The following is a 7789-nucleotide window of genomic DNA, read 5'->3' on the forward strand; positions in this document are numbered from 1 at the left end:
TACACACACACACACACACACACACACACACACACACACATCTATTGCAATAGCTTCCATCTATAAATTCTTAATGGTGGTTCAGAGTGTCCAAATACTTTTTGGTGCACATTTATTTACAATTCCTTAAATGTGTAATAATAAAGTGGGACAATTATCTTGTACCAGTTTAATTTTTCACACAGAACCAGAGTCTGCAAACAGATTATGGGATACTCTGACAGATGTAGTCATAGTAACATTTCACAAAGCCTGCCAAGAGGACACATCGATGTAATATGTCGTAAACTGAGCCATTTAGCACCAAAACATCAGTGATTTCTTCATTCAAATGCATAAGTTACATTATTTTAAGCCATCCTGGGGACTGATGTCTCATTTAGAAATGCAGTTCTTGCAAATATTATTATAAATGAAGCATCTGTGCAATGTTACAGAAGAAAAAAATGTATGGATCATTTTTATCTATGATTTATAAAGTACAGCTCCCCTGCAGCTCATGAACATATAATCTTACAGTAATACTTCACTTCTCAATCTGCCAAGTCATTTGCATTTGTCATGATTAGCTGTTGAAAACAACAGTCTGAAAATTGAATGGAAATAGAAGCACATTAGATGTTTAAATAAGCCATGACTAGCTGAATCATACTAAAAGCACTTCCAAGTCTAAATCATATTTTTAAAGAGTTCATTTGAGTTTAAGAGCAGTAGAAACCTCAGCTGTGGTTTCAGTGTGTCTAAGCAAACCTTTCTGACCACTGGGTCCATGTGTTAACGGCTCTGTAACCATTTGATGTAGAGTGCTGCCACAAGTGCATTTGTAAACACTGATCACCTAGCACATTATTCAGTCCATTTATGCATTGATGGTTCCTACAACTTAAGAACACAAGCTGGCAGTTGCAGCTAGCATGCTGAGAAAAAAAGAACCTATAGCTAAGCTATTAAACTCATTCTGATGGGGTTATTTGTGGGAGAAAGACTATAACTTCAGTAGTTATGAGAGAATCGTATTGAGAAATATTGTGCGTCATTGTTCTCTGATTCACTTTGTTACAATCCAGATTGCTAGTTTTCCGTAATTAAAATCTGGAAAATCAAATCTGGTCCAGGATTACTGGAAGTGAGATTTTGCAAAACAACATCACATCTTGAAATTCTCTGATGATTTGGCATTGTAATTTACACTGTGTAATTATAGATACCATGTTTGTTTAATCTTAAAGCAATAGTTCACTCAAAAGTGCTGAAAAAATTGCTGAAAATGTACTCACCCTTAGGCCATGCAAGATGTGCATGACTTTGAGTAGATGAGTCCATCATTAAGGCATTTTAATTTTAAACCAAATAAATACAAGTCCTCTATCCATAATATCGCTTCCTCCGTGTCCATCCCCTGTTTTTCTCTCACATCAAAATTCACAACATATTTGTTTAGAACTGGTATGAACTGTTTTCACTTGTAAATGTGCTTGATGGGTGCATATTTCTCTCCTGATTCAGATTAGACCTTTTCACTGGAGAAAGCAATATAATGGAAGTTAAAACATCTTAATGATGGATTTTTCTTATACAAATGCAAATGTATTTCTGTTCACAAGACATTCATTGATAGACTGCAGGTGTGTAGATTACTTGTGGATTATTGTGATGTTTTTATCAGCTGTTTGGACACTCATTCTGACGGCACCCATTCACTGCAGAGGATCCATTGGTGAACAAGTGATGTAATGCTACATTTCTCCAAATTGGTTCTGATGAATAAACAAACGCATATACATCTTGGATGCCCTGAGGGTGAGAAAATTTTCAGCAAAATTAAATTTTTAGGTAAACTATTGTTTTAAAGGCACAATATGTAAGATTTTTTTATTAAAATATCCAAAAACCACTAGAACAGTGTTATATATTTTGCTGACTTGTGTACTTACATTATCCCAAATGTTTCGAAGAATGTTTAAATCCAGAGAAATAAGCAATTTTAACTAGTGACACGGACCGTTTCCATAGTGTCATTGTGTCGCCTGCCAATGACGTCATAACCCCTCGATTTCCGGTTTTGTTTTGTAGAAAACATGGAAACACCAAAGACGCTTTAATATGTTGTGCGTTTTAATAGACCGGTGACGACCACACAGAGTAGCATTATAACAGAACTTTCAAATGTATCTAGTATGATAAAACAGCCCTGCTTTTTTTCCCCCCACATACGCACGACCGGAAGGAGCGGAAGCGGTCGACTGTGGCATAATAAAAGCTCCGCTGCTTTCGAACCGTGTGTCACGCTCGTTCAGCAGCCTCGTTTCGCTTCGACAGCTTTCAGCCTCACCCTGCTTCATTCTACTAATAAATAAATTAGTACTAGTTAATAAATCATTAGCTCATCCATGAACATGATTTCTGCCCGAGTCCTGTCGGATTGCATCGGCTGTGGGGATGAAGACGACAACTCCCATGATTCCACACTCAGTCACAGCGTCATCAAACTACGTCTTTGTCTATTTGTTTATTTTGAATACGCGGCAAAAATTACATATTGTGCCTTTAATGTAAAGTTGACTGTGATATTATTACTGTTTTTTTTTAAATGACAATCATGCTGTACTCAGGATTTACTAACGCCATTCAGAAGATATATTTTCTCATTGAGATTGATTAAATGTAACAGCATTGTACTTGTAATGGAAATAGAGAGTGTAAAAAGTCGCTTGATTTCACAAGATGTTACAAATTTTGTATGTTGTAATCTTTGACGGAAAACCCAAAATATGGGTATCAGTAATTCATGTGATATTTGCAACTGCTTGCAAGAGCCGAAAGCCATTTTCATAGTACATGAATCACTCATTCACTGGGTGTTAATTTTCAGAGTGAAAGTGTTTCTGAATGTATGTGGAAACTGAAAGCAGATTTTTAATTGCAGAAACACACAATGATGATGTGCTTTTCCGGTGGAGCGTCATCTTTTCCCAGAATGCTCGAGAAAGGTGCGTTAATTAGCCATGAACGTATAAAAAGGCTCAGCTGCTGAGCATGCAGGAATTTATTTGGGTTCTAAGAGAGGGAGGGGAAAAAAGGAAGTTATTTCAAGAGCATGGTTCAAAAAGCTCCGCAAGTTTGCTTTTTTATAGGATCAATAAAACCAGATAACAAGCATGTGAAAATAATCTTGCTCTCTGGTATCTAATCCAATAAAGACTAATTATAAGCAGGACTAATAAACAGGGTCATGCCACTGGCTGTCATGTGAAGGTAGCTGATGATGGAGTAGCAGGAAAGATATTCCAACTGGCCACCCACACTGAAGAAACTGTGCTGAGAAAATAAACTTGCTTTGGGAAGGGACAGGTTTCAGACACCTCACAGTGTGGACTTTCCTTCCGTCTGTTTTTGTCAATGCTGTCGATTTGTCATGGACTGCCAAAGACAACAGACGTGTACGTAAATCCTACTTTGTGCTGATATATTGTTACAACCTTCTTCGGTTTGGTTTCCTGTAAGTCAGAGGTCACTCTAAAAGGTCATTTTTGTTGTCAGCCAACCAAGCTATTTATTTATGCACAAATTGTGTAGTCAAAAGTGTTATTTTGAGGAAAATTCATAGTTAGACAAAACACATGCCACAAATCCATTTTAGTGTTACTCTGTGTTTAATGTTATTTCCAAAACATTTTATGAACATTTCTGGTTGATTTTGCTACTTTGGATTTCTGGCGCCTGACTTCAGTGTCTTCCAAAACTAGCAAATGGATTGATACTTGACCTTGCATATAAGGGTCAACTGAAGCCTGTCCTTCATTAACTCATGTTTGTCTTTTGGATCTTTGCTCTGGCTGTATTTGTGCATCAATAACACAGCCGAAGATCCTTTTTCATGTGGTTTTTGTGTCTGTGGCTAAATAGAGATCATTACGGTTGATCCCCCACAATAATGAAGTTGTGCTTTAGATGTGTCTTATTTGTTGTTCTACACAACTAGCAACAAGTACCGTGTGCATATTTCACAACTAAAATCCAACAATGCCTTGGGAGAAATAACAGTGCATCCAGCTTTAAGTTTCTTCTCATTTGCTTCCAAATCAAACACTCCCACCTCACCAGCGTATTGCTTGGACCCTTAGGAGCCGTGCAGCCATATTCGGCTGTTCTTTACATGACAGTTCTTTAATAAATATCAGACGCACTTGGCAAGGCCCCGCAGGAACGACACAACAGCAGAGTGCAGGAAGATGAAACGAGCAACACCACTGCGGGCACAAGTGCTTGGAAGAGGATCTGAAGCCCATCCATTCCAAGAATGTTCTCTCCCATATTTCCCAATAATTAGTGTTGCTCCACAGATGTTCCTTTTTTTCTTATGTTTTCATTATGGGAGCACGCAGCGAAATGGGACAAAAAAGTTAAAAGGGGGAAACATCATATGCTTTTCATTTAAACCAGTCATTAATGAAGACGACAAAGAAAAGGGGGATATCATCCACAAGAATGATATTAATAGTGATTTTCATAATGCCATTAATAATGAGATTTTTTAAAAGATCAAATTAAAAGATTATTAAAAGATTTTACTAAAATTGACTGCCAAAACTCGGTCAAGCCCAACCAAGAAACATTCTTAAATGGCTTCATGATTACAAAATCTGTCAGGAAATGTTTGAAAAAACTTAAAACCCAATTATAACAACGTATTTACACAGACATATTATGCATGACCTTCACGAATTTGTTCATCCAACAATTCTAATTCGGTTATCTTTTATTCCTCCTCACATAATCTAAATTCATTTGTTTCAAGAATGAATGTTTGTGTAGGCCTATAAAAGAATATAAATGCATTACATAAAGTAAAAAAAAAAAAGTATTAATTTTATTTAAATTTAAATTTGATTTAATATACAATTTATTTAAATATTACATTTTTTTTAATGTAAAATTGAATATATATGTAACATTTAAATAAATGACCATTATAAAAATATCTATTTATTTTATTATAATTTCATTTTAGTATGTGTAAATATTACATTTTATCATTCATATATATATATATATATATATATATATATAGTTATATAGTATTTGTTGTACTTAATTTAATTAATCACAATAAATAAATAATAAATACATAGATTTATTTCATATTTCTTATGTTTTATTTTTTGTGCTACTTTCTAATCCTTTAATTGATTGATTGATGTTTTATATATATATAGAGAGAGAGAGAGAGAGAGAGAGAGAGAGAATTCCCTCTGAAATTTTTGACGTCAACAAAGTGGATACTTTAACATATGACCACCCATATATACACATCAATGCAGCCAAACCAGTCCCAAAGAAGCTATACAGAAAAAGGATACTGTTATTCCTAAACTGAATTACTAACGATAAGACTAAAATGTGGGAAAGTTCTGCTGTTACTGTCTGTCTGTATTTCAGTCTGATCTGAATGGTTTAAACCGCACATTTCAATGCAGACCATTTTGTGAATCACAAATCAATGTAACTGCTTTCACATGCAAAGAGGATGCTTACATAGAAGTCTTAAAGGCACAGCAGCAAAAACGGCCTGTTTAATTGGACTAACGTTATAAGTGGACCTCGGGGGAAATAATTAAATGATAAAAATATGTACGATATGACCCCTTTAAAACCTGAAACAAGCCAGCAGTGCAGCAAAATGAGTTAGTTCCAGTGCTAAAGTGATTCTGTTTTAAGGACAAAGCTGAGCCCGGAGTCGACCTAATCTAATTCAACAGCTACTCTTAAAAATCTGATCTACACTCCACAGACGTCACTGACATGCTTCCTGCGGTCTCTGAACTAGCAGTGTGAAGGGGCACTAGGCCTCTGGATAAAAAAACCTTGTGTAAGGGCACATCGTTAGGCAGTTGGCATGGCAGAGGCTCTCCATCTATCGGACGTGTCTCTCTGGTCAAGGCTGACTGTGATCTTGTGGTAGACAAAATGTGGCATGAGACTTGGCAGTGAGAGACAGTGATTCCAGAGTAAAGAGATCTAATGGGGCTGATGCATTATCACTGCTGCATAGAACCGGGTTGAACCTGTTTGTAGCGTCTGTTGAATCCGAGCTACAACATACGGTTGGCTTGTTGTAGATATAAATTGTTGATTGTATGCTACCGTTCGGTACGTGGAATGTTAATTTATTTTATGGTGAGCAAATGGGGTGTGTGCTGGTACACAACAGTTTTGTCCTCCTGTTTAGTCCTGATTTAAAATGCTGGAAAGCTATCAAAAATCTGGCTGTAGGTCTGTAAATGGGTTAAAAGGTGTATATTTATACCTAAATACCATATTCCTCCACATACAAATAGAAATGGGATGAGCAATCACAGTATTTCTGGCAATTAGGAACCCAAAGGATGATTGTGCTCTACTTTACAATCGTTGCAGATGACAGTTGGGCTAATATGCTCCAAAAGTTGAATTTGTGAGATATACAAAAAGTTGGCTACTGGAATGCTTTAGTTGTACCTAGTGAAAAACGGAAACTAATTATCATGGGGAATGATGCAAAAACAAAGCAGACATAAAATACTGCCCTTGCTCCTTATACAGCCTTAATTATTCAGATATGCCAGTAAATTTCCTTTTACCAGCCATCTGGAAGCAGGAGTAATTACTCAGGACACTGACAACACCTCGTGTGTATGTGAAAGTGTGTTTGAATACACTTTGTATACCTCCATGCTTATGCTCTGGATGTACTGTTTGCATACATTCTGTTAATATACTTGGACTGGAAATAGTGCACACTAGTTTGACTGTGTGACTGCATGTGTAAATATATGTGGGGGTAGAGCACATTCTATCATTTGGTCTTCAACTTGCCCTCCTTTGCCAGCTTTTCGTTGAGTTGGCACAGCTGGCGCAGGAATCCATCATTCGGGCCAATCTCTCTCTTGTGTCTTACTGTAGCCGTGGCAACTCGTACATCCATCTTGTGATGGAGCATGAGGTAAGCGATGACGATAGTGGGCGAACGGCTGTAGCCCTCACGGCAGTGAACGTACACCTTTCCTAGATGACAAATAATTAATAACAGTTAGAAAAGGCTTTGTTTGGACCACTACCCAAGATCTCATCCTTTGAAGATACAAGTGCGGCTTCTGCTGCAACATCAGCCTTACATACCTCATCGTGAACCTTCTCAAATCAACCTTCAGACCAATTCCCCTCCAAACATGCAACCACACACATACATATTCATTATAGATCAGCCCACTCTCCTGGAGGAATTCACCTTGCCAGCCTCCGCTGTGCTTGTTTGGCAGATGCAGCAGAGGATCTGAAACCTGATGCCTCCGCCAAACGCTTACTTATGTTTTCCCATGAGTCTTTGTGCTGTTTATGTGTCAAGGAGATAACCTTCACTGATTCTTAAATCTCTGCTCTCTGTAGATCAATGCAGAGCTACGGCTATGCAAAACTACATATTTTTAAAATCAGCTGGATAATTGGTTTCTTAAAGAGCAGGTCATATGGTATTTTAAAGTGTCCTAATATTGTGTTGGAGTCCCCTACAACAGGTTTGAATCTAAGGTCAGAAAACATTGTCATTTTCTCAGAATATACATTGAATATTAGAATAATTCTTCAATGATTTCGAAACGATTCGTTCGAAGCATTTCTGAGCTTACGGTCTGTAATCCCCTCCCTTCCGTAAGCCTACTCTGCTCTGATTGGTCAGCTGGCCAAGTCTGTTGTGATTGATCTTTCCGTATTGTAGCGTCTGGACCAATCAAACACACAATTTTTCATTTGA

The sequence above is a fragment of the Sinocyclocheilus rhinocerous genome, unplaced genomic scaffold (genome assembly GCF_001515625.1).
Source record: "Sinocyclocheilus rhinocerous isolate Xijiao unplaced genomic scaffold, SAMN03320098_v1.1 scaffold497, whole genome shotgun sequence".
Lineage (NCBI taxonomy): Eukaryota > Metazoa > Chordata > Actinopteri > Cypriniformes > Cyprinidae > Sinocyclocheilus > Sinocyclocheilus rhinocerous.